This window comes from Elephantulus edwardii, unplaced genomic scaffold, assembly GCF_000299155.1.
Source record: "Elephantulus edwardii isolate Elephantulus edwardi_28Jun2011 unplaced genomic scaffold, EleEdw1.0 scaffold00038, whole genome shotgun sequence".
Classification (NCBI taxonomy): Eukaryota; Metazoa; Chordata; class Mammalia; order Macroscelidea; family Macroscelididae; genus Elephantulus; species Elephantulus edwardii.
In genome coordinates this window covers 9,124,770-9,148,468 of record NW_006399788.1, presented here as the reverse complement: position 1 = coordinate 9,148,468, position 23,699 = coordinate 9,124,770, and positions in this window count along the sequence as shown.

Genomic DNA, 23,699 nt, shown 5'->3' with positions numbered 1-23,699 from the left:
CTTCAGGATTGTAGTGCAGCTTCTTACCAGCATAATAAAAAAAGAGAGAAGAAGAAGAAGAAGATGCAAGGAATACACAGAATCACTGTACCAAAAAGAAGTGACATTGAAAAATTTCAGGAAGTACCATATAAGCAGGAGCCAATGGTAATTAAGGAGGAAGTTGTAGCTGCATTGAAGGCATCCACAAAAAATAAAAGTCTCAGGAATCAATGCGATTCCAACTTACTTCTTTTAATTAACGAATGTAGCCTTGGTTGTGCTCACCACTCTATGTCAGGAAATTTGGAGGCCATCTGTCTGTTCAATGGATTATAATAAGTCCATATTTGTTTCCATTCTCAGGAAAGGTGATCTAATAGAATGTGGAAACTACAGAACAATATTATTAATATCACATGCAAGCAAAATTATATTGAAGATTTTTTCCAAAATAACAAGAGCAGGACATAGATCAGGAACTGCCAGAAGTTCAAGAGGGTGTAGGAGTGGCCGTGGAACTAGGATATCTTTGTTGATGTTAAATGGATCCTGTCTCGAAATAAAGAATACCACTATTTATGCTTTATTGACTATGCAAAGCCATTTGACTGTGTGAATCATAACAAGTTACAGCTAACGTAGAGAAGAATGGGAAAACCAGACCACTCAATTGTGCTTATGTGAAACCTACATATACCTAGACCAAGAAGCTGTTGTGCAAACAAAGCAAGGGAATACTAAATGGTTTAAAATTAAGATGGGAACGTGTCAGGGTTGTATTCTGTCTTCACAACTCTTCAAACTGTACGCTAAGCAAATTATTCAAGAAGCTGGGCTCTATGAAGAAGAATGTGTCATCAAGATCAAAGGAAGACTTATCAATAACCTGTGTTATGCAGATGATACAACTTTGCTTGCTGAAAGTTAGGAGAACTCGAAGCACTTGTTGCAGAAGATCAAAGAATACAGCCTTTAATATGGATTGCATCTCAATATTAAGAAATTACTGGATGCATAGGAAACATCATATTAGGTAGAGAAATGATTGAAACTGTCAAAGGCTTCATCTTACATAGACCCACAATTCTAAGGTGCATCTGATTCAAGCCATGGTCTTTCTAATCACTTCCTATGAATCTGAAACCTGGACAATGAATAAGGATGACAGAAGAAGAAATGAGGCCTTTGAGATGTGGTGTTGGAGAAGAGTGCAGAACATATCATGGATTGCCAAAAGAAAAAGTCAATATAACTTGGACAATGTGCAGCCAGAGTGCTCTTTGGAGGGAAAGATGATAATGCTTTGCTTCACATACTTCCAGCATGTTGCTAGGAGGGGATTTTCTTTGGGGACATGATGATCAGAAAGGTGGAGAGCCGGTGAAGGCGAGGAAGATATTTGACCAGTTGGGTTGATACAGTGACTGCTATGATGGGCTCAAATGTGTAAGGAAGTGTGAAGATGGCACAAGACAGGACAAGGTTTGTATCTGCTATTCGTGGGGGTCACTGTGGGTCACACTTGATTCAATGTCATCTAACAACAGTGTACTCTTTCCAAATAAATCTAAGGATCACTTCAGAATCAATTACATGAAGTATTAAGTTTAACTAAGCATGAAATTTATAAAATAGAATCCAAGCATGATGAGCATTTACTGAAGAAGATAAATCTCTATCCTAAAGATGTTCAACTAAGTGCATTGACCCAAGAACCGAACCAATGAAGTTGAGTGTCTCAGAAATTGTAAGGATGGCACAAGATAGGACAGGGTTCAGATCTGTTTTCTTAAGGTTGTGATGAGTCCTACGTAACTCAAGGGCACTTACCAACCACACAACAATCAAAAGTCTACAAAACACACACAAAAATCTCCCACAGACTATATTCCTATCTATGCAATTGTTTCCAATTCCCTCTTATAGACAGTGTTTTGCTAGCCTACATCATTGTTGCCATTTAATTCTTTACTCATTTAGCCAGTGGGAATAAGAGGGAGGGAGGAGATGGTGACATGGAACCTTTAAGAAAAAAGTTTCAATACAATATCCATGGTTAAAGCCTTTCATAAACAAATGTTCTTTCAGGACTATTTTAGACTTTTCAGCCTTAGAGACAAGAAGAATTTAAGAATCACTTGGGCTGCTAATGTAGTGGATAGTTTCCATGGCCAGCAGAATATTTTTTTCTCTCTGCTGTGTTGACTTAATCCATCTGATCATATTTCTGCTTTACAACATCCTTAAGGTTCCTCCTGGACATACAGATCAATGTTAATTTTCAACTGTGTTGAATGATTTTCTTTAGCTTCTCTTTGAACTTGCATACAAGTAGCTGATGATCTGTTCCACAGTAATCGCCTTGTCTAGTTTTCACAGCTGATACGAGCCTCTTCAGTGATTTTTCCCACAGATGTAATCAATCTGATTCTTGTGTAGGTTATCAGGTGAGGTTTATGTGTACTGTCTGTGTTTCTTATAAAAGGTATCATTGATCTTACAGAATTTTATCATTCTATATTCAGCCTCATTTCTGTGACCAAGTCCCTGTTTTCCAGCTACTTACCAATTATTTTTTATTCCCAAATTTTGCATTCCAGTCACCTATTTCCTCCTTTTGGGCTCTGGTTATTGGTGTATAAATTTGAAAGATAGTAGTATAACAAGTCTTCCTTGAATGAGTGTGGATATTATCCTGCCACTCACTACACTATATTTCAAGATGGAGCTAGAAACCGTCTTTCTATCTATGAATAGGACCCCATTTTCCATCACCTTTTCATTTCCACCATAGTAGATCACATCACTGATTAAAAATGTCCCATCCCAATCCATTTCATTTAACCATTGCCTAATATGTCAGTATTTATGCCTTCCATCTCTTCCATGACAATCTATACTTATTCACATTGCAAAAAAGGGAGCTAGGACAGAGTGTGGAAATTATCAAACAATATCATTAATATTACATGCAGACAAGATCCTGCTCAAGAATATTAAAAAAAAAAAACAACCAAAACCTCAAAACCAAAAAAAAACACCAACTGGAACAATACATCAGTAGAGAACTGCCAGATGTGCAGGCTGGGTTTAGAAGAGGTCATGACACTAGGGACATTATAGCCAATGTGTTAGCAGGATCTTATCTGAAAGCAAAGAGTAACAGAGGAATATATATCTGTATTTCATTGACTATGCAAAGGCATTTCACTGTGTGGATCACAACAAATTGTTGCTAACCTTGAGAAAAATGGGAATCTCAGACATTTGATTGTGCTTATGTGAAACTTATTTTTAGACCAGGAGGTAGCTGTCAGAATAGAGCAAAGAAACACTGCATCATTCAAATCAGAAACTGTGTACACCATGGATTATTCCTATCTCCATACCTCTACAAGTTCATCCATGAGGGTGGACTTTATGAGAGGAATATGGCATTGGGATTGGAGGAAGACTCATCACCAATCTGCATTATGCAAATTGTACAACTTTGCTTGCTGAAATTGAGAAGGATCTAAGACTTTTGATGCAGAAGGTCAAAGACTGTAATCTTCAGTATGGATTGAAGCTGAACATGAAGAAAACATAGATTGTCACCACTGGGTCATTTGGCAGTATCATGATAGGCAGAGAAGAGATTGATATTTTTAATAGCTTCAGCTTGCTTGGCTTCACAATCAACACACTTGGTACTAGCAGTTAGGAAATCAAAAGATTAATTTCGGGGAGCTCTGGTGGCCTAGTGGCAAGAAGCTGCAACTACAATCCCAGAGGTGCACGGTTTGAATCCACCAGATGCTCTGCCGGGGAAGGAGGGGCAATCTCCTCCTGTACCAGTCAGATCTGATTTGACGGTACACGCACACAAAAATAATAAAATAAAATAAAAAATATAGAAAAAAATTTTCAAAAGATTCATTTCATTTGGACAATCTGCTGTCAGAAACTTCTCCAGAGTAGTGAAGACAAGAGCAACAATGTCAATCTAGAGGCTAAAGTTTGCTTGATCCATGCCATGCTCTCCACAATTACTTGCTATGCATCAGAGCTGGAATATGACTAAAGATGATAAAAGAATTGACGCCTTAGAGTTGTGGTGGTAGAAAAGAGTATTGAACACACATACCATGAACTGCTAAGAGAACAAATAGGTCTGTCCTGGAGAAAATGAAACCACACTGCTTCTTGGAAGCAAGGATTTTTAAACTCTGCCTGACATACTTTAGGCATGTTGCCAGGAAAAACCAGTCTTAGGAGATAGATATCATGCTTGGAAGGGTGGAGGGACAGCACAAGATAGGAAGACAGAATGAGATAAACTGACTCAGTGATTGGGGTAATGGGGTTAGGTGTGGTGGAGACAACAAAATTGGGTCAAGACAAAGCAGGGTTCAGAGCTATTGTACATATGGTCTCTATGAGTTACAAGTGACTCAGCAGCACATAACAAAAACAAACCACATTCTTATTTCCTTTCTCTAGAAAGCAGTCTTCAGTATGGATTGCATCTCAACATCAAGAGAACAAAGATTCTTATCACTAGGACAATCGGTAGTGTCATGATGGTTAGAGAGGAGATTGAAACTGTCAATAGCTTCATCTTATTTGGATCCACAATTAACACCCTTGGTACAAGCAGTCAGGAAATAGAGAGACACATTGCACTGTGAAAATCTGCAGTTAGGGACCTGTCTAAATTACTGAGTAGTGATGTCAGTGTGAGGACTAAGATACATCTGATTCAGGCCATAGTTATTCTGATTATAAGCTATGCATCCAAGACCTGGACAATGAATAAGTATGACAGAAAAAGAATTGCTGCCTTTGAGCTGTGGTATTGGAGAAGAGCACTCAACATCCCATGGACAGCCAAGACAGCAAATAGATATGTCTTGGAAAGGGTGCAGCCAGAGTGCTCTTTGGGGGCAAGAATCATGAGGCTTTGTCTCACATACTGAGGACGTGCTGCTAGGAGGGGCTATTCCTTGGAGAGGGACATGATGCTGGGAACAGTGAAGGGTCAACAAAGGAGAGGAAGACCCTCAACCAGGTGGCTTGATAAGGTGACTGCTACAATGGTGCAGGACAGAAATAGATTCAGATTCTTTGTTCATAGGGTCACTATGAGTCATACTTGACTCAATGGCACCTAACAACAACAACAAAAGAATGCTAACACCTGCTTTCAAAATTTTCAGCTGTTCTCTGATGCTGTTCCTAATATTCTAAAGACCTAAAGCCTAGTTCTACCATCTGCCTAATTAAAAATACTATCAATGGCAGAATCTTCTTGTCATATTTACCATCTTTACTATCTACTTAAACCAGAATACAGCTATGAGTATGTTCCAGTTCAAAGGCACACACAACAACAACATGAAAGATCAGCTCACATGGAATTTGAGCTTAGACTAACCAACAATTTATCTAATTTTTAGTTCTATGAATAACCCAAGCTCAACTCTTCAGGCTCAATTTTCAGAATGGATAGAAATTATAAGAGAGACCTCTAAATTCTTGAAGTCATCTGTAGTCTATGTTAATCTTAACTATCAGAAATCAGATGACCCCATTATTTTAGTTCAGACACTAGTTTTTCCTAAACCAAACATTCAAGGAGACTGGCATTCTCCCAGGGCAACACATGCAAAGCATTTGATCCTGAGGCTAACGCTAAGACATTGACAGCTCACAAAGCAAAAATGTTCCCTGGCAATGGTGTTAAGGGAAAACTACTTCCAGGCATCACTGACCACGAGATAGTGCCTACGCTAATTTTCCCCCCTGTTCTTCTTCTTTGTTTTCTTTTTTTTTTTTTAAAGGGGAAAAAAAAGAATATTTGCTGCTTAGAGACAGACTCAAATAGTGAAAGTACTCTAACTAAAATGATCATAATATAAAGAATACTGCTATTTCATCATATTTTTCATGTTACTTTAACATGATACTTGAAGTGGAAATAATTAATGTTGTCAATTGTGCTTTTCTCTCCAGAGAAATTTACTGACAGCATAACCTATAATTGTTTTGAAGATCATAGAGTAAAATGCATAAGTGCTTCTACCATTGTATTTTAGTATATCCCACCCATTGGTCTTCAAGTTGATTCCAGAGCAGAAGTGCCCAGAGAGTTTCAAAGACTGTAGCAAAAAGGATGGATTCACACAGTGATTGAAGCAATGGGTTTAAGTGTGTCAGAGATTATAAGAATGGCACAGAATAGGAAGGATTCAGATCTGTTGTTCATAGTGTCACTATGAGTCATACTCAACGTGACAGCACTTAACAACAACAATCCTCATTAAAATGAAGCTTCATAACATCTTGACCCCCAAAAGTGATACCTTTGATAGCAGATGAAATAGAGTGAAACTTGACTGATGTGTACCAGATTTTGTGGCAGTAGGTCCAGGAAACATGACTAATGGTATAGGCTGTCAACATTTGCTTTTGAGAAAGAAGTACCATCTGAGCAAGAAACAATGAAGGAAGTTACAGAGGTAGCTTTGACAACAATGAGTTGTTGTACTGAAATAAATTTTCAGTCATAAAACACAAATTCCAATTAGCTATGCTAGAAGGACTATTTACTCCGTTAACATAGTATATAGGGAGTTACATAGTTAACCAAAGGGTGTCACTTCTCTGTTGGTTTGAATCCACTGGCAATTCCCCAGCAGAAAGAAAGATAATCTCCTTCTATGTAATTTACAACCTCTGAAAACTCATTGGTGAACCATGGGATAGTTTTGACTCAATATTAATAAAGAGTTTTTTTCAGATATAAGACAAAGTCTCTCCATAAGCAAGCAATATTTAAAAATTTCTAGTCTATCTATAAATAAGAAATATTTGAAAATATTTTAAAATGTTTAATTGTCAGTGGCAATTATATATGTAACCAACCGTAGAGTCACACAATAAGAATAGATGCCTTTTCGTTGTAGTTCAAGAGGAAAGTATTGAATAATTCATGCACCCTGCCCACAAATTGGTCTGTCAAAAAGAAAGTGAAGCCAAGGTGCTCCTTGGAAGAAAGGACGGTGGAATTTCATCCCAGACACCTTGGGTATTTTTTAAGAAGGGACCATTCCTTGAGAAAAGACATCAGGCTTAGTAAGTAAAAGAGAGGCAAACATTCAACAGGATGCTGGCACGGCGACTGTCGTAGTAGGCTCAAGAATGTCAGCGATGATGATAATGGCACAGGTTAGGGCATGGTACAGTTCACAGGGTTGCTATGGATCATGATCAACTTACAGCACAGAACAACAACAAATCAGTGTCATTTTTGTTTTCTTCAATCTTTCTAAGTGCTCCAAATTCTCCACTTATAATTAGAAATGAAAGAAAAGAAGTAGAGTAGGAAAAATGAAATAAATGTCATTGGAAAATATTTAAGGTTAACAATTTAAGTCTTCTACCACTATACTATTAATATTATGATGGCTTTTATAAAAGTTGCTATCATGCTAGAGGTATTTCAAATATCAGAAAGTCACTTATGGTGGGCAGGTTCCTGTATCATTTCCAGACTAGGATATTGAAGAACAAATAGGATATGTGATCTATTTCCAAAAATGTTAGCCAGTAAGACCCTTATAACTGATTTAATAGCAATAGACTGTTGTTCAATACAGTGACAGAAAATTAATCCCTCAGGTTGAAAGGCACTCAAAATATGGCTGGAGAAGAGCTGTCTCCTCAAAGTACAGTGTACGTCTTAATGATGTGGCTAGAGTAAAGCTTTCAGGACCTTCATTTACTGATGTTGTTGTTGTTATGTGCCATCAAGTCACATAGTGACTCTATGAACAAGGACTCTGAATCTTGCCCAGAATTGAGCCAACCTCAGTGTCTCTGATGTACCTGACTCCCTTGCCACATTACTGTGCCAATCCATCTCATACAAGGGTCTTCCTTTTCTCCACTGATCCTCTACCCTTCAAACCATAATGTCCTTCTCCAAAGACTGGCTCCTCCTGAAAAAATGCCCAAAATATGAAAGATGGAATTTCAAAATTCTTACCCCTAAACGGTAACCTGGTTTCATCCTCTCCAGGATATACCCGTTCATTCTCTTGGCAGTCCACGGAATGTTTAATACTCCTCTAACAGCACAACTCAAAGGAATTGATTCTTCTTCTGTAATCCTTAGTTATTGTCCAGCTCTCAGATAATTAACACACAATTGAGAAGACCATGGCTTGGACCAAGTGTACTTTATAGACTGACATCAATGCTCTTTAGCACTCTGTAAAGGTTCTTAACAGCAGCTTTTCCCAAAGAAACTAGTCCTTTGATTTTTCTGACTGTTGGAGTTCAAATTACTGATTGTGGATTCAAGCAAAATGAAATAGTTAACAAATTTAATCTTTTCTCAATCTATCATGATGCTGCCTAATGTTGAGATGCAATTAATATTGAATGCTGTAGTCTTTGACTTTCTGCAGCAAATGCTTCAAGTCCTTCATTTCAGCAAGAGAGGGTGAGTTATCTGCATATCAAAGGTTGTTTATGAAGTCTTTCTCCAATCTTGATGTCACATAATTCTTCATAAAGTCCAGCTTCTCAAATTATCTGCGCATAGATTAAAAAGGTATGGAGAAAAGATACGTCCCTGAGGCACTTCTTTCTTGATTTTTGAACCATGCAGTGTTCAGTTCTATTCAAACAACAGCTTCCTGGTCTAGGTATAGGTTTAACATGAACACAACCAAGTATGCCGGAATTCCCTTTCTTCTCAATGTTAAGCACAATTTGTTGTGATTCACACAGTCAAATGCCTTTGCATAGTCTGAAAAACAAAAATTAACACCCTTTGGTACTCTTTACTCTCAGCTATGATCTAACATCAGCAATGATATTTCTTGTACCAGAGCTTCTTCTAAATCCAGTTTATATTTCTGGCAGTTCTATGTCCATGTACTGTTCTAGTAATTTTTTTATAATCTTCAGCAAGATTTTGTATGAATATGAAATTAGTGGTAATGTTTGATAATTTCCACATTCTGTTAGATCATCTTTTCTTGGAATGGGGAAAAAATATAAATCTCTACCACTCAGTTGGCCAGGTAGCTGTCTTCCAGACTTCTTGGCAAAACCTGGTGAGCACATCTAGGGCTACATTTGTTTGTTGAAATATGTCAATTGGTATTCCAACAATATCTGGGGTCTTATTTTTTTCCAGTTTCTTCAGAGCAGCTTGAACTTTCTTCTTTATTATCATTCATTCTTGATTATATATGCTAATTCTTGAAAATGTTCAATGTCAGTCAATTCTTTTTGGAACAGTGACTCTGTATATTCATATAATCTCCTTTTGATGTTTTCTGAATCATTCAATATTCTGCCCATGGCATCTTTAAGTGTTGAAACTCATGCCTTGAATTTGTTCCTTGGTTCCTTCAGTTTGAGAAATGCTGAGGGAGTTATCTTCTTTTGATTTTCTGACTCCGGTTCTTCGAATGTTTCATTATATTACTTTGCTTTGTCTTTCTGCACTGCCCTTTGAAATCTTCTGTTCAGCTCTTTAACTTTGTCAACTCTTCCATTCATTTTGGCTTCTCAGTGTTCTAGTGCAATATTCAGATTCTCCTCTGATATCCATCTTGATATTTTCTTCCTTCTCTGTTTCTATAATGACCTTTACTAGTGTAGCATACTTAAAATTAGAAGAAGGCAGGAAATATTTCTTAATAATAAGAATATGGAATGTATATAAAGCATGAATCTAGAAATCATGGAGGTTGTTAAAAATGAAATAGAAAACAAAAAATAAATATTGCCGACATTACTGTGCAGAAATAAAGCAATATTGACCTTTTTTTAAATCAAACAGCCGCACAGTCTACTATGCTGGAAATGATAAACAGAAAGGTTGTATTCATTCTCAAAATGGATATTTCAAGATCTATCCTGATATACAATGTTGTTGTGTTGTTAGGTGCCATCGAGTCATAGACTACTCACAACTACCCTATGAACTAAAGACCTGAGCACTTGTTTAACTTTCTTTGTTTCTCCAAGTTCATAGGGTTTCTGGAGGCAAGCTATTTTGGAAGTGAATGCCACTCCTGCTTCCAAACTTGTTTTAATTGGGGAGCTCCACCTTACACTGTCCACCATAGATAACCATTATCACATTTGACACATCAGTGTCACAGTCTTCAGATCACAGCAACCATGAGTTACCTCTGTAGAGCAATGCACAGACCAGTGCTATACTACCTAGAAGAATATTTGACCAAAACAATTAAAACCAGGTCTGAGGGCTGCAGATTAAAATCACCCACCTTTGACTTGGTAGTATCACTTTCTGTCCACTAGGCTAACTGAGCTCTCTCTGTGTTGTTGTTGTTGCTTTGTGCCATCAAATCATAGATTATTCCTAGCGACCCTTTGTCTTCTGTCATAAATATGATATAAGCTGTGGGGGTAGCTATGTCAGAGACTGTGAGATTGGCTTAGTATAAGACAGGTTTCAGAGTTATTGTGCATAGGGTCACTACTTGATGGCACAAAATAACAAAAACATATGCATAAAAAGACAGGTTAATATGACTATTATTCAAATATATGCACTGTCAAAGATGAAGAAATTGAGGATACATATCAACATCTGCCTTCAGTATGGATAATATCTCAAAATAAAGAAAACAAAAATATTCACAACTGCATCAATAATAAACATTGATTGAGGTTTTCATTTTGCATGGACTCATAATTAGTGGCTATAGAAGCAGCAGCCAAGAAAGTAAATCAAGGTTTTTTGGAGGTAAATTTATTGTAAAGGATTTCTTTACAAAGTTCTAAAGAGCAAAGATGTCACTTTAAGAAATAAGGTATGAGTCTTTTCTCCTATGTTCTTTCAAGGAGGAAGTTCCATCTCTCTGGGAATGTAACTTTCTAATATACTTATCATTACTATTTACCCTCAAAAAACGAAAAGAAGTAACATGGCTTTTATTAGTCATAATATTCCTAATTGTCTTATGTTTTTGAAAGAAGGACAATAAATCTAAAAAGACAAAAATACCTATGTATTTAAATTGTAGTATTGGCTAAGAATATGGAATGGACTGTTAAAAAAGAAAAAATAAATCTATCTTAGAAGAAGTGAAGGCAGAAAACTTTTTGGAGGCAAGGTAAATGAGATTTCCTCTCATATGTCAGTTATGTTATCAGGAGGGACCAATCTCTGGAGAAAAACATCATGTTTGATAAAATGAGGAAAAATTAGGAAAACCCTCAGTAAGATAATTGGCCCGGTGGTTCCAACAATCGCTTCAGTTATAGCAGTGATGACTCAGGACCAGGCAGTATTTGGTTTTGCTTTCCATAATATTCTAAGAGTCAGAATTAATTAACTGGACCAATACTAGCAACAAATCAACAATTTCTGCAGTTTTTAGTTAATAAAATATGCTCACTTTTTTATGTATACAAATGGAAACAGATACAATAAAAAGGGATGAATCTGCCTTCATTTGGAGGAAGAGGCGGAAGGGAAGCTCAATATAGTTAGTAAGAACAAGGGCACGACCCCATGTGAGACAAATTTTCAATTGCTTATGTGCTTGTTCAAACTGAAGCAGAAGATAATGAAAATAAGTCCACACAAGGTAAAATACTAACTTGAGTACATACCGCCTGAATCAGAGATCATCTTAAGAGTACATGTCACATCTTGAACACTAATGACTGAAGATCAAACGAGTAGTAAAATAACATCAAGGGTCCCTATCATACATGAAAAAAGTTCTTGAAAGGACAAGAAAGAAAGAAAATCTCAAATTAGATGTCAGAAGGGTTTCAGAAACTTGTTTGAGAATGTAAAGAAGGTAAAATGAAAGCTTTGAAGAAATTATGCCATAAAATTTGAACAGAAAAATTCAAAAGGCAGACTGAGAAGACAAAGAAAATTATAATGAAATACAGAAAAATTTAGAAAATCAGGAAAGGAGTGTCCTCATCTTTTTAACAAGCTCAAAAAAGGATAAACATCAGATTTAACGTTGCAAATGAGCAGAATGTTGAACGGTATATCTCATTGGCATTGAGTTGGAAATGACTCATAGTTGACCTTTTAGTGTGTTTCCAGCTGTAAATCACAGGGAAGGAGATTGTTCATCTTTATCCAAAGGAAGTAGTGTTGAATTCAAGCTGCTACACAGGCATTACCTTTTGGTTAGCAGGGTAACTTCTTAAAGGCTATGCCACCAGGGCTTCCTATGCATGACAAAGGAAGTCCCAAACTAAAATGAAAAGATTTTATAATCACTGTATGCTCAATGGCCTACAAGTAATAATTTCAAGAGGATGCAAGTGCTCAAGAACCAATGATACTGAAGAAGTCCAAGATGCACTGAACACATTGTTGTTGTTATTTGCCATCAAGTCACCTGAGACTCATAGCCACCCTATGTACAACAGCCCTAAACCCTGCCCTGTCCCTTGCCAATCTTATTGTCTCCAACACACCTATTCCCATTACCTCAGTGACTGAATCAATCCATCTCATTGAGGATCATCCTCTCCTGTGCTGTTCTGCCTTGCAACATGTCCAAAGTATGTCAGATGAAGCGTCAGAAACCTTGCCTCCAAGGAGCAGCCTGGCTTCATGCTCTCAAGGACAAACTTGTTTGTTCTCTTAGTAGTCCATGCTATATATCTCCAGCACCACAGCTCAAAGGCATCAATTCTCCTTCTATCAGCCTTATTCATTGCCTAGCTCTCTGATTCATAGCAAGTAATTGCAAAGACCATGGCGTGTTAGTAAGCAATAAATTTATCAGAATTGATTGAATGCCAATTTAAATGTTTCAACAAATGGATGTAGTACTTGAACTATTCACTCATCTATGTGGCCAACAGCCTGGAAGAGCCCTATGTCTGGGCCTATTTCAAAAGCTGTTGATTCAACAGAAAGTAAAAATTACAAATAATTTCATTAATAGTAAAATCTTGCTGGAGATAATGCAAAAGTCATTGTCACCATACATCAACAGAGAACTACAAGAAACTAAACGAGTTCACAAGATGATGTGAAATGAAAGGTATTATTGCTGATCATATATTTGGATAAAATATATTCATGGTGAGATGAATTAAGTAGTGAAAATCAGAAAGATGTTTGCCTATTAAAACAACATCCAACTGTGTGGATCATAACAAATTATGGATAAAGTTGATAAAAATGGGAACTCTAGAGCACTTAATTGTGCTTATAAGGAATCTGTACACACACCATGAAGGAGGTATTATACAAAACAAAGAGATAGTATAGTGGTTTAAAATCATGAATGTATGTGTTACAGTTTTATCTTTTGATGAAATCTATCGTATATGTATTATGAGGAAATAATCTAAGAAGCTGTACTATATGAAGAAGAATGTGGTATATACATAAAGACAAATCAATAATCTAGACTATGCAGAAGACACAAGCTTGCTTGTGAAAGTAAACTTGAAACGCTAATGAAAAACTCAAATCTTTCAATACGAACTATATCTCAACATAAGGCAAAAATCCTCATAATTAAATCAGTAAATCACGTGATGACAAATAGATATAAGGCTGGTGTTGTCCACCAATTAATTTTACATGAATACACAATAAATCTTTATGGGAAGCCAAATTTCATACTAAATATTTGTAATAAACAAAATGCTACTTCAGGTTATGAGGAAGGCTAGTATCAGCTGGAATTAATTCTGAAACACTAAGGCAATCCTTAAACATTTACAGGATTCTTGCATTGTATTTGCTAACCCTTACCTCCTGAGTCAAGCAGAAGGTTTTCAATAGAAAAAGCTTAGCTTCACCTATATTGAATTATCTTTGTGATTTACTCCCCGGCAATTTTCAATAAAGGCAGAGAAACTGAAATCCGCGTGTCAGTTCCCTTCAGTTGTTCGAGAACAGTTTGCCTCCTGCTTTACCTCTGCTCTTCTTCTACATTCTTGGTGTTCTGTCTCATTATTAAAACTTATAAAAATACTTTACCCTCAGTCTGCAACAAATCCTCTTGGAATCAACAGACAATAATTTTTTTTTAAGTGGTTTATTTAAAAATTTCAAATACACTGTTTTTCACACCAGACCTTTCCTATTTCCTTCACACACAACCCATCAAATCAAATTGTGGGACCCTATGATTAACCCCCCACACACACACCCCACACCCATCCTCACTCTTTGGCTTCTACCCTCTCCCATCTTGGATCCTTATTTATATTCATTCTACAATAATGGTTTTATATAGTATTTGTCCTTATGGGACTGAGTTAATTCACTCAGCATAATGCTCTCCAGTCCTTCCCAAGTTAGGTAGTAATTTACAAAACCATTATTCCTGTGAGTTGCATAGTATTCTGTTGTGTGAATATACTATAATTTCTCAATCCATTTTATTGTGGTCGGACATCTGGGCTGTTACCGTGTTCTTGCAATGGCGAATAATACTGCTATGAACAATGTTGTACAATGTAGTCCATTCATGCTTCAGTTCTCATTTTCTCAGAGTATATTCCAAGCAGTGGAATAGCTGGGTCATATGAAATTTCTAATTAAAAAAAATATTCTAATTTATTTACAAAGTTTGAATACATTTTTTTTTCTTCCCATTTCCTTCATCCCACCCACTCACTGAATTGTTCAACCTTATGATTAACACCGGACCCTCCATCCTTACCCCGCTTTTTTCACCCTCCTGCCCCACCTTGGTACCTCATACTCATTCTATAATCACGGTTTTATACAGTATTTGTCCCTGTGGGACTGAGTTAGTTTACTCATTATAATGCTCTCCAGTCCCTCCCAAGTTAGGTAGTAATTTACAAAATGATTGTTCCTGCATGCTGCATAGTATTCCATTGTATGAATGTACCATAACTTCTCAATATATTCATTTGTGGTTGGATATCTAGTCTGTTTCCATGTTCTTGTGATGCTGAATAATGCTGCTATGAACTTTGGTGTACAAGTTTCCATTTTAGCCTCAGTTCTCATTTTCTTGGAGTATACGCAACTTGATAATGTAATATCTGAGGTCTTACAAACTTGCAGCCGACCAACAGGACACAATTGGTCTTTCCTAGAGCAATATACCGTGACACTGATGTGTCAAATGCGTTAATGGCTGGTTGCCCAATGAGGACAGAGAGTGGGGTGGAGCTCCCTGATTAAAACAAGCTTGGAAGGAGGAATGGCATCCACTTATAATAGCTTGCCTCTGGAAACCCTATGAACCTGGAGAGAGGAAGAAAGGCACTCAAGTGTCAAGGAGGACTCTCCTTTGTAGGGTCGCTATGAGTAGCCTGTGATTTGATGGCACTTAACACAACAACATCATATTCCAAACCATAGAATAACTAGGTCACATGGAATGCCTATGTTCAGTTTTTTGAGAAAGTGTCAAACTGCCTTCCAGAGTGGTTGTACCATTGTACAACCCCACCAACAAAGAAAACTACAGACCAATATATCTCATGAATGTAGATTCAAAAATCCTCAACAAAATCCTAGCCAATAGAATCCAAAAGCACATAAAAAAAATAATTCAACATGACCAAGTGGGATTCATAAGTGGTATGCAAGGATAGTTCAACATAAGAAAAACAATCAATGTAGTTCACCATATTAACAAAATAAATAATAAGAACATTATGACAAAATCCAACACCCCTTTCTGATAAAGGCACTCAGAAAAATTGGAAAAGAAGGGAAATTCCTCAACATAGTGAAAAGCACATATGTAAAATCAAGAGCCAATATTATTCACAATGGAGAAAGACTAAAATCAGGTTTTTTAAATTTTCACTTCTTTGGTCAGATGTTTTCTTTTTCTTCAATTTTTTAATTAATTTTAATGTAAGTTTATAGAGACTTAGGGTTTTCAATCATTCATTGTTGCACTTTTCTCTCTGTTGACTCCCTACCCCTCAATTCACTCTTCTCCTTGAAAAGTAAAACTCTTTCATTGTTATGCAATCCCTCCCCCCCAAGTCCACTCTACTGTACAGCCTTCATTCTGGACTCCTGTCATGACAATAATACCCAATCATATATTCCTTTTAAACAGTTCTCTCCCTCATCTTCCTTCTCTCCTTCTCTAATTAATTCCTCCCCTCCTTCTCTGTCTTCCCTCAACCACGATGTCAATCCCATTTTACAACAGCCACCCTATAAAATATTTTTCCTTTAGTGGCTGAGATATTTCACTCTGCTTCTCCAACGTCATTCATTTTGCAAAACATTTCATAAATTCCTTGTTTTTCAATCCAGCATAGTATTCCATTGTGTGAATATACCAGAGCTTCTCCATCCATTCATTTTTTGTTGGGCACTTGTGTTGTTTCCAGCTCTTTCCCATTGTGAACAAAGCCACAATAAACATGGGTGTGCATATATCTGTTTGGGTGGTGGTTATGCTTTCTTTAGGGTAAATTCCCAGTAGTGGAATTGCTGGGTCAACTATTTGCAACTTTTTGAAAAAGTGCCATACAGTCTTAAAATAATTTTTTTAAAAAAATTGTGTGTGTGTGTGTGAAAAACATGTATGGGGATACATGAGAGTGAGGGTTGGAGCAGAAGAGTGAGGATTGGCAGGGATGAAATCATAGGGCTGCACAGTTTGGTGGGTGGGGGGCGCAGGAAATGAGAAAGATCCAGTGCGGACCACAAGAGACAGGTTAATGGTAAGCATAGTCCAATGGTGATTATTATTTTTTTAACAAAGAAATTTTTATTCACTTGTGGGTTTCTCATTTGGGAATGGGCCACAGACTCTCTGGCTTCTTAGTGCTGAACAGGGGCATTGATGTGAAGGGGGAAGTGGAGGCCATTCTAATGCTTCGCTGGTGTTCCTGAGTTGAAGCATCATGTCTTCTTGTTCAGTTAGATGTTTTTCTGACATTTACTGCCCTCTGGACAGCAAAGTGTATGCCAAGGTGGGTTCAGTAGGGATGGCTGGCTGAACCCTGAGGCTCCAATCTCCTTCACTTCCTTAGCTGGTAGTTATATTTCCCTTTTGTCTATGGAACTAGGTTCAGGCTTGAGGTCTGGAGCAAAACTCGGTGTTAAGGTTACTTGTAGGAAAGGGAGCAAACCTAGAGAGAACAAACTTGTGTGTTACAAAGAGGAGGGCTTTAGAAGTGTTACTCACAGATGCATTGAAGAAGTAGGTGGAAGAAAGTGGCTTAGATAAAATTTGCTGTATACACTAGGCAGTTTTCCCCAGCCACCTGAAGGCTCTTCTCAGAGGTCACATCGCTTTCCTGGGGGGTACACTCTGAGGAGCCAGGCAGCACACCCTAGGGGACTGACAGCACCCACTGGGGGCCAAATAACTATCCCCAGGTACCAAATAACACACACTGGGGGCTAGATGGCTGTCCCCAGAGCCTGGATGGCTCTTCCTGGGGGCTTGGTGCCACACCCCAGGGGCCAAACGACTCCCCCAGGGACAGAACAGCGCACCCCAGTGGCTGGATGGCTCTCCCCAGCAGCCAGATGGCTCTCCTTGGGGGCTGGGTAGCACACCCTGGGGGAGCAGGATCTGGATGGCTCTACCTGGGGGGGCGGACCACGCATTCTGAGGGCCCTGAGAGCTCTCCGCAGAGGCTGGGTAGTACAGCTTGAGGGCTGAGCAGCACTCCCTGGGGGCCAAGCAGCTCTCCCCAGGGGCCAAACAGCACTCTGGAGGCTGAATGGCATACCCCGGGGTGCTAACTGATCTCCCCAAGGGCCAGGCAGCACACCCTGTGGGCCAGGCAGCACCCCCCCTAAAGAAGCCCCTCCCTCAAAGGTCTGGACCCTGTGCCTCACTGAAGACAATAGCCAGGGACAGCACCTCCAGTTCTGGCACCACCACCAACATTAACCCCCTCCCCTCCATCAACCCCAAGTTCATAGTTTCCAGAGGCATGTTGTTTGGAAGTAGATTCCATTCCTGCTTCCAGTATGTCTTAATCTGGAAACTCCACCAAACACTGTTAACCATGTGTAACCATTATGGCATTTGAGACACCAGTGGCACACTGAGTATCACAGCAATCCCAAGTTTCCTTAGTGCAGCACGATAACATAACAGTGCTGTATCACTTTGGAGAATATTCATTATAAGCAAATACTAATATCAAATTAATTGGGGAAGGGGGAAGCCCAGAACAGCTCACTAGGCCTTGATTGGCTCCAACAAGAGGCTCCCAGCCCACAGCTCAGAATCCTCCAATCCCAGTAGCTCACACACAGTTATGAGCAAAATAAAACCAAGCAGACAGACCATAGCCGACCTTCAGCCAAATCAAGGAGAACTCACCTCTTAAAACCCTACAGCTACACATATGCACCTTGAACTGGTGACTCAGTCCAAAAAGTCAACCAGAGACTCTATAGAAGAGTTCTGCTGTATCATAAGCATTGTCATGAGTTGGAACAATGGGCTCTTACCCAATGATGATTATAAGGAAGGCATAAGATTATGCAGTCTTTCCTTTAATTGTACACGAGATCCATATGAAATCCAACAGCAATATGTTGTTGTTCTGTACCACAGAGTGGGGACTAACTCACAGCTGGCCCTCCAGTGGATTTTCAGAGGCAGAAAACTGCACAAGAATTGATTGCTCATCTTTCTCCTACAGAGCAGCTGGTGAGTTTGAACCACATGCCTTTGGGTTGACAGCCTTTGGTTTACCATTAGGCCACCAGAGTAGTAATCAACTTAGTGGTATACAGCAACAACAAAATGAGGACATATAATAGGAGGGGGTGGCATAGTCTTTAAAATATTGTACTGCTAATCAAAAGGCTCCATGAATCCAGTGGTTCACACGCATTAGCGACTTTATGTGAGAAAGACAATCTCCTTCTAACAAGATTCATAACCTCTGAAATCCTGGGGAAGGTTGCCATGAGTTGGAATCAATTTGACTGACAATAAAGGTGAATGAGTGAGTGAGTTAAGTGTTAAAACTGCAAAACAAATTCCTGAAAAAGTGAATTTATGTATACATGTCTTAGTCAAGGAGAAATGTTTTTCTTGTAGAGAAAATAGCATGTGTGAAAGTCCAGTGTTATTAAGAGAGTATATAGTATACAGCGATATGTGAAAGGAAAGAGATAAAAAAATTTCAAGAGAACAAGCACATAGAATCTTTTAAGGCATGTTATGAATTTTAATATTTCCTGAAGTAAGTGTGTTAGAGATGACAAGAATGGCACAGGATAGAACAGGAGGGTTCAGGTGTATTGTTCATACAGTTGCTATGAGTTATACTCAACAGCAAACAACAACAGAGATAGTAGAATGGAGCCCTGGCGGCACAGTGGCTCAGAACTCCATTGTTAGCTGAAAGATTCACAGTTCAAATTCACCAGCTATACCATGGGAGAAAGATGTGACAGTCAACTTCTGAAAAGATGTACAGGTTTGGAAACCCTGCGGAGCAATTCCGTTCTGTCCTATATAGTTGCTGTAAGTCTAAAGAAAATAAAAGCATAGAACAATTTTTAAAAGAAGGAAAAATAGATAACAAAATCTGAAATTATTATCTCTTGAACTGATGTCTCCTCCTCTTTTCAAATAACAATGGTTTATAGATTATTGCTCTCAACTTGACTCATTCTCCTGATTTTACTACTATTTATTAAACAAAATCAAATCCCTTAGTTTACTATTCTCAAAGATATCTGATGACTGGCATGGAGTGAGCTATGGATTGAACTGCTAACCACTCTGAGTTGGAATCAACTAGATGGCAGAAGTGGTTGAAACTTGCTATTTAAAGCCTTTCAAACTCTGGTCAAAATACCTTTCAAGACTCTTCAATCATTTCGCTGACTCAACTAACAGCTGCTGAGTTGGGACAAAGTCAGTGCTAACCCTCCAATGAGTTTCTAAGGCTGTAAATTATGTGAGAGGACACTGCCCACTCCCTTATATCTCTTGCAGAGTCATTGAAGAGTTCAAACTTTTGGATTAGCAGGACATCTCCCTAGGTACTACGCCACCAGAGCTTGATTCTTTTTTATACATTCTAGAACAAAACCAATCATTTTTATAATTATACTTTTCTTTTTTATTAAGTTTTCTACACTTTTATAATTCATTTGGGTTTTTTATTTAAATGTATGTTTACAAATCACACTAATTTTTCATAAAACCACTTACATTCAGTTTTATAACCTTTATCGCCATTGGTTAAAGTTATTAATAAGTTGTAATGTCTAACCAATCCACTAGTGGCCTAGCGGCAAGGGGTTGTACTGCCAACACAAAAAAGGCATGCGGTCTGAATCCATCAGCTGCTCTGCAAGAAAAATAAAGACAATTTCCTCCCAATCAATTTACTGTTTCTGGAAGCCCACTGGAGGGACAGCTATGAGTTGGTTCAGACTTGACAGCAATGAATAACAACAATGAACAATCAACCCATTATTGATTATTGCTTTTCTGCTTTTCTTTTCAGTCTTGAAGAGGTAACAGTAATGAGAAGGGAGAAAATATTAATAAAAATTAATAAATAGTTTTCTTCTTTTGTCTTTGGTCTTTGATCACTGAAACTGGGAGATTTCTCTAGCTCATTTTCATTTCCCTTTATCATTCAGGGCTTTACTCAAAGGCCTTCTTTTCTCAAATGTTTCCTTGATTCACTGAAATAGCATATTATTCTCTTTCAATAGAATTTATCTGTATATTAACAAGATTTTATCACTTCTTACTAAGTATTTGAAATATGTCCATGTCATTAGTAAGGAGTCTGCTTAACAAAAGATTAGCCAGCAGTGCAAATCCAAAAGCCACTCCAGGGATAAAATGGAACAGTTTCTACTCCTCAATATTTACAGACTCAGAGATCCAAAAGAAGGTCATCAGTGATATAGTGACTTAGAATTAACAGTAGTGATTTTGTGTGTCTCTGTGAACAAATGTCATCTATATATTAATTTCAAATATAAGGAACTTGATGGTAAAATACAAACTTTATTAATTTTAATATCATCCATAAATCTAAACCCTATTTTTTGAACTATGAAATATGTACACTTAATTAGAGAATGAATGGATGAATGATAGCTTTACCACTCAGAGAAGAGGAGGTATTCTTGTTCCAAAGCTATAAAAGACATTGTAATTTATAGTTTCACTTTCTCAGGACCTTGTAACTGAGTATATGTATTATGGGATGTCACAAAATACTTCGATTTATGTCTATTTTTAGAATATTTATGAGTTTGTAAGATGATAAAGTCAGAGAAAGTTTCAAAGTCTTGATTATTAAGAAAATCATATGAGAACATTGAAGCACTTTTTTAAAGTCCTAAATGTTATAAAAATTTAGGATCAATTTAAAAATACTTTTATTATCATCTCTTGCATTAAATATTGGATATGTCATAATGATATCTATAAATAGGATTCTATATTAGCACTTTTCCCCTAAAAATTATGGACATATATTTCTATTGTTAAAATGTGGATTTCATTGACTCATGAAGCTACAAACTACTTCTTTGTGCAAATTGGGGCAGTTTACTAAAATACCTTTTAAGCTTTTGGTTTCCCATACTGAGGTTGAAAAATCATCTACCTCACAGTATTGCTGTAAAAACTATAAATGTTGTAGTTGTTGATGTTATTTGCCGTCGAGTCACTTGTGATTCATAGCTACCTTGTGTACAAGAGCTCTAAGCCCTGCTCTGTTCTGTGCCAACCTCACTGTCTCTAACACACCTACTCTCATTACTCCTATCACTGAATTGATCTATCTTATCAAGGGTCTTCCTATCTTGCACTGTTCCTCCACCCTCTCAAACTCATGTTTATGCAATATTACATTATTTTTAATAGTAAGATTTCTCACAATTTTGTTTATATTGTCTATTGGTCGAGGGAGAAGTGATGCTTTTGAGCTGTGGTGTTGGAGAAGAGTATTGAATGCATACAATGGACTGCTAGGAGAACAAACAAGTTCATCTTGGAGAGGGTGAAGCCAGGCTGCTCCTTAGGGGCAAGGATTCTAAAGCTTTGTCTGACATACTTTGGACATGGTGCAAGGAGGGACCAGTCCTTGGAGAGGGACGTCATGCTTGGGAGGGTGGAGGGACAATGCAGGAGAGGAAAAACCTCAATAAGATGGATTGATTCAGTGACTGGGGTTATGGAGGGTACGTGTGTCAGAGACAATGAGATAGGCACAGAATAAAGCCAGGTTTAGGGCTGTTGTACCTAGGTTTGCTATGAGTCGAGGCAACTCAACGGCACATAACAACAACAACGAAGACCACAAGATGATAGTTAGTCTAAATCCTGTATACAAAGTACAAAGTAAAAAATGCCTCTCCTGAATGTGTACATGCTGTTGTTCTTGTTGTTAGGTGTCATCAAGTCAAATACAACTCACAATAATCTTCTGGACGACAGATCTGTAGACAGTCCTGTGCTAGCCTCATGATCTCTGACATACTTGAACCCATTGCAGAAGTCACTGACTGTGTCAATCCATCTGACTGAAGGCATTCCACTGTTTTGTTGACTCTCTAACTATCCAGGCACTACATCTTTTTCCAAGGAAGAAACTCTTCTAGTAACATGCTCCAAATGTGTAAGATGAAGTTTCACAATCCTTGCTTCCAAGGAGCTCTCTGCTTACACTTTTCCCAAGACATACACGTTTGGGTTTTTTATAGTCCATGGGATATAGAGTCTACAATCACTCACTATGCAACAGACAGCTGGATAATGACTAAGGATTATAGAAGAATTGATGCCTTTGAGTTATGGTGCTAGAGAAGAGTCTTGAAGATATCATGGACCACCAAGAAAATAAATCTGGCTTGGAGAGAGTTTAAGCAACTTTTTCCCTGGAGGTTAAGATTATGAAGATCTATCTCACATATTTTGGGCATGTGGCCAGGAAGGACAGAACCTTGGAGAAGGACAACATGGTTGGCAGGGTGGAGGGACAGCACAGGAGTGGAAGATGTCAGATGAGAAGGATTGATACAATGACTAGGGAAATGTCCCTCTCAAAGGACTGGTACCTCTTTGCAACATGTCCAAAGTATGTCAGATGAAGTTTTAGAATCCTTGCCTCCAAAACTTGTATGTGCTACTAATGATATTGTTCAAAATTTCCACATTCTGTTGGATCACATTTCTTTGGAATGGGAACAAATATAGATCCCTGCCAGTCAGTTGGCCAAGTCGTTGTCCTCCAGATTTCATGGCACAACTTGGCAAGCACATCTAGGGCAGCATCTGTTTGTTGAAATATGTCAATTGGTATACCATCAAATCCTGTGACCATATTTTTTGCCAATTCTTTCAAAGCAGCTTAAACTTCCTCCTTTATCACAACAGCTTTTTGCTCATATGTCGTTTTATGAAATTCTTCTGTGTATAGCAATTCCTTTTGGTACAATGATACAATGACATTGTATACTCTTTCCATCTTCTTTTAATACTTCTTGGATAATTTAATATTCTGCCCAAAGCATCCTTAAGTATTTAAATTCGAGCCTTGAATTTGTTCTTCACTTCCTTGAGCTTAAGAAATGCTGGGCACACTCAACAAAATAGAATTAGAGAGAAATGTCTTCAACATAGTAAAAAATATATACACAAACCCGAGAGCCAACATTGGTCTCAATGGAGAGAGATTAAAGGCATTCCCTTTGAGAACAGGAACTAGATAAGGAGGTCCAGTAT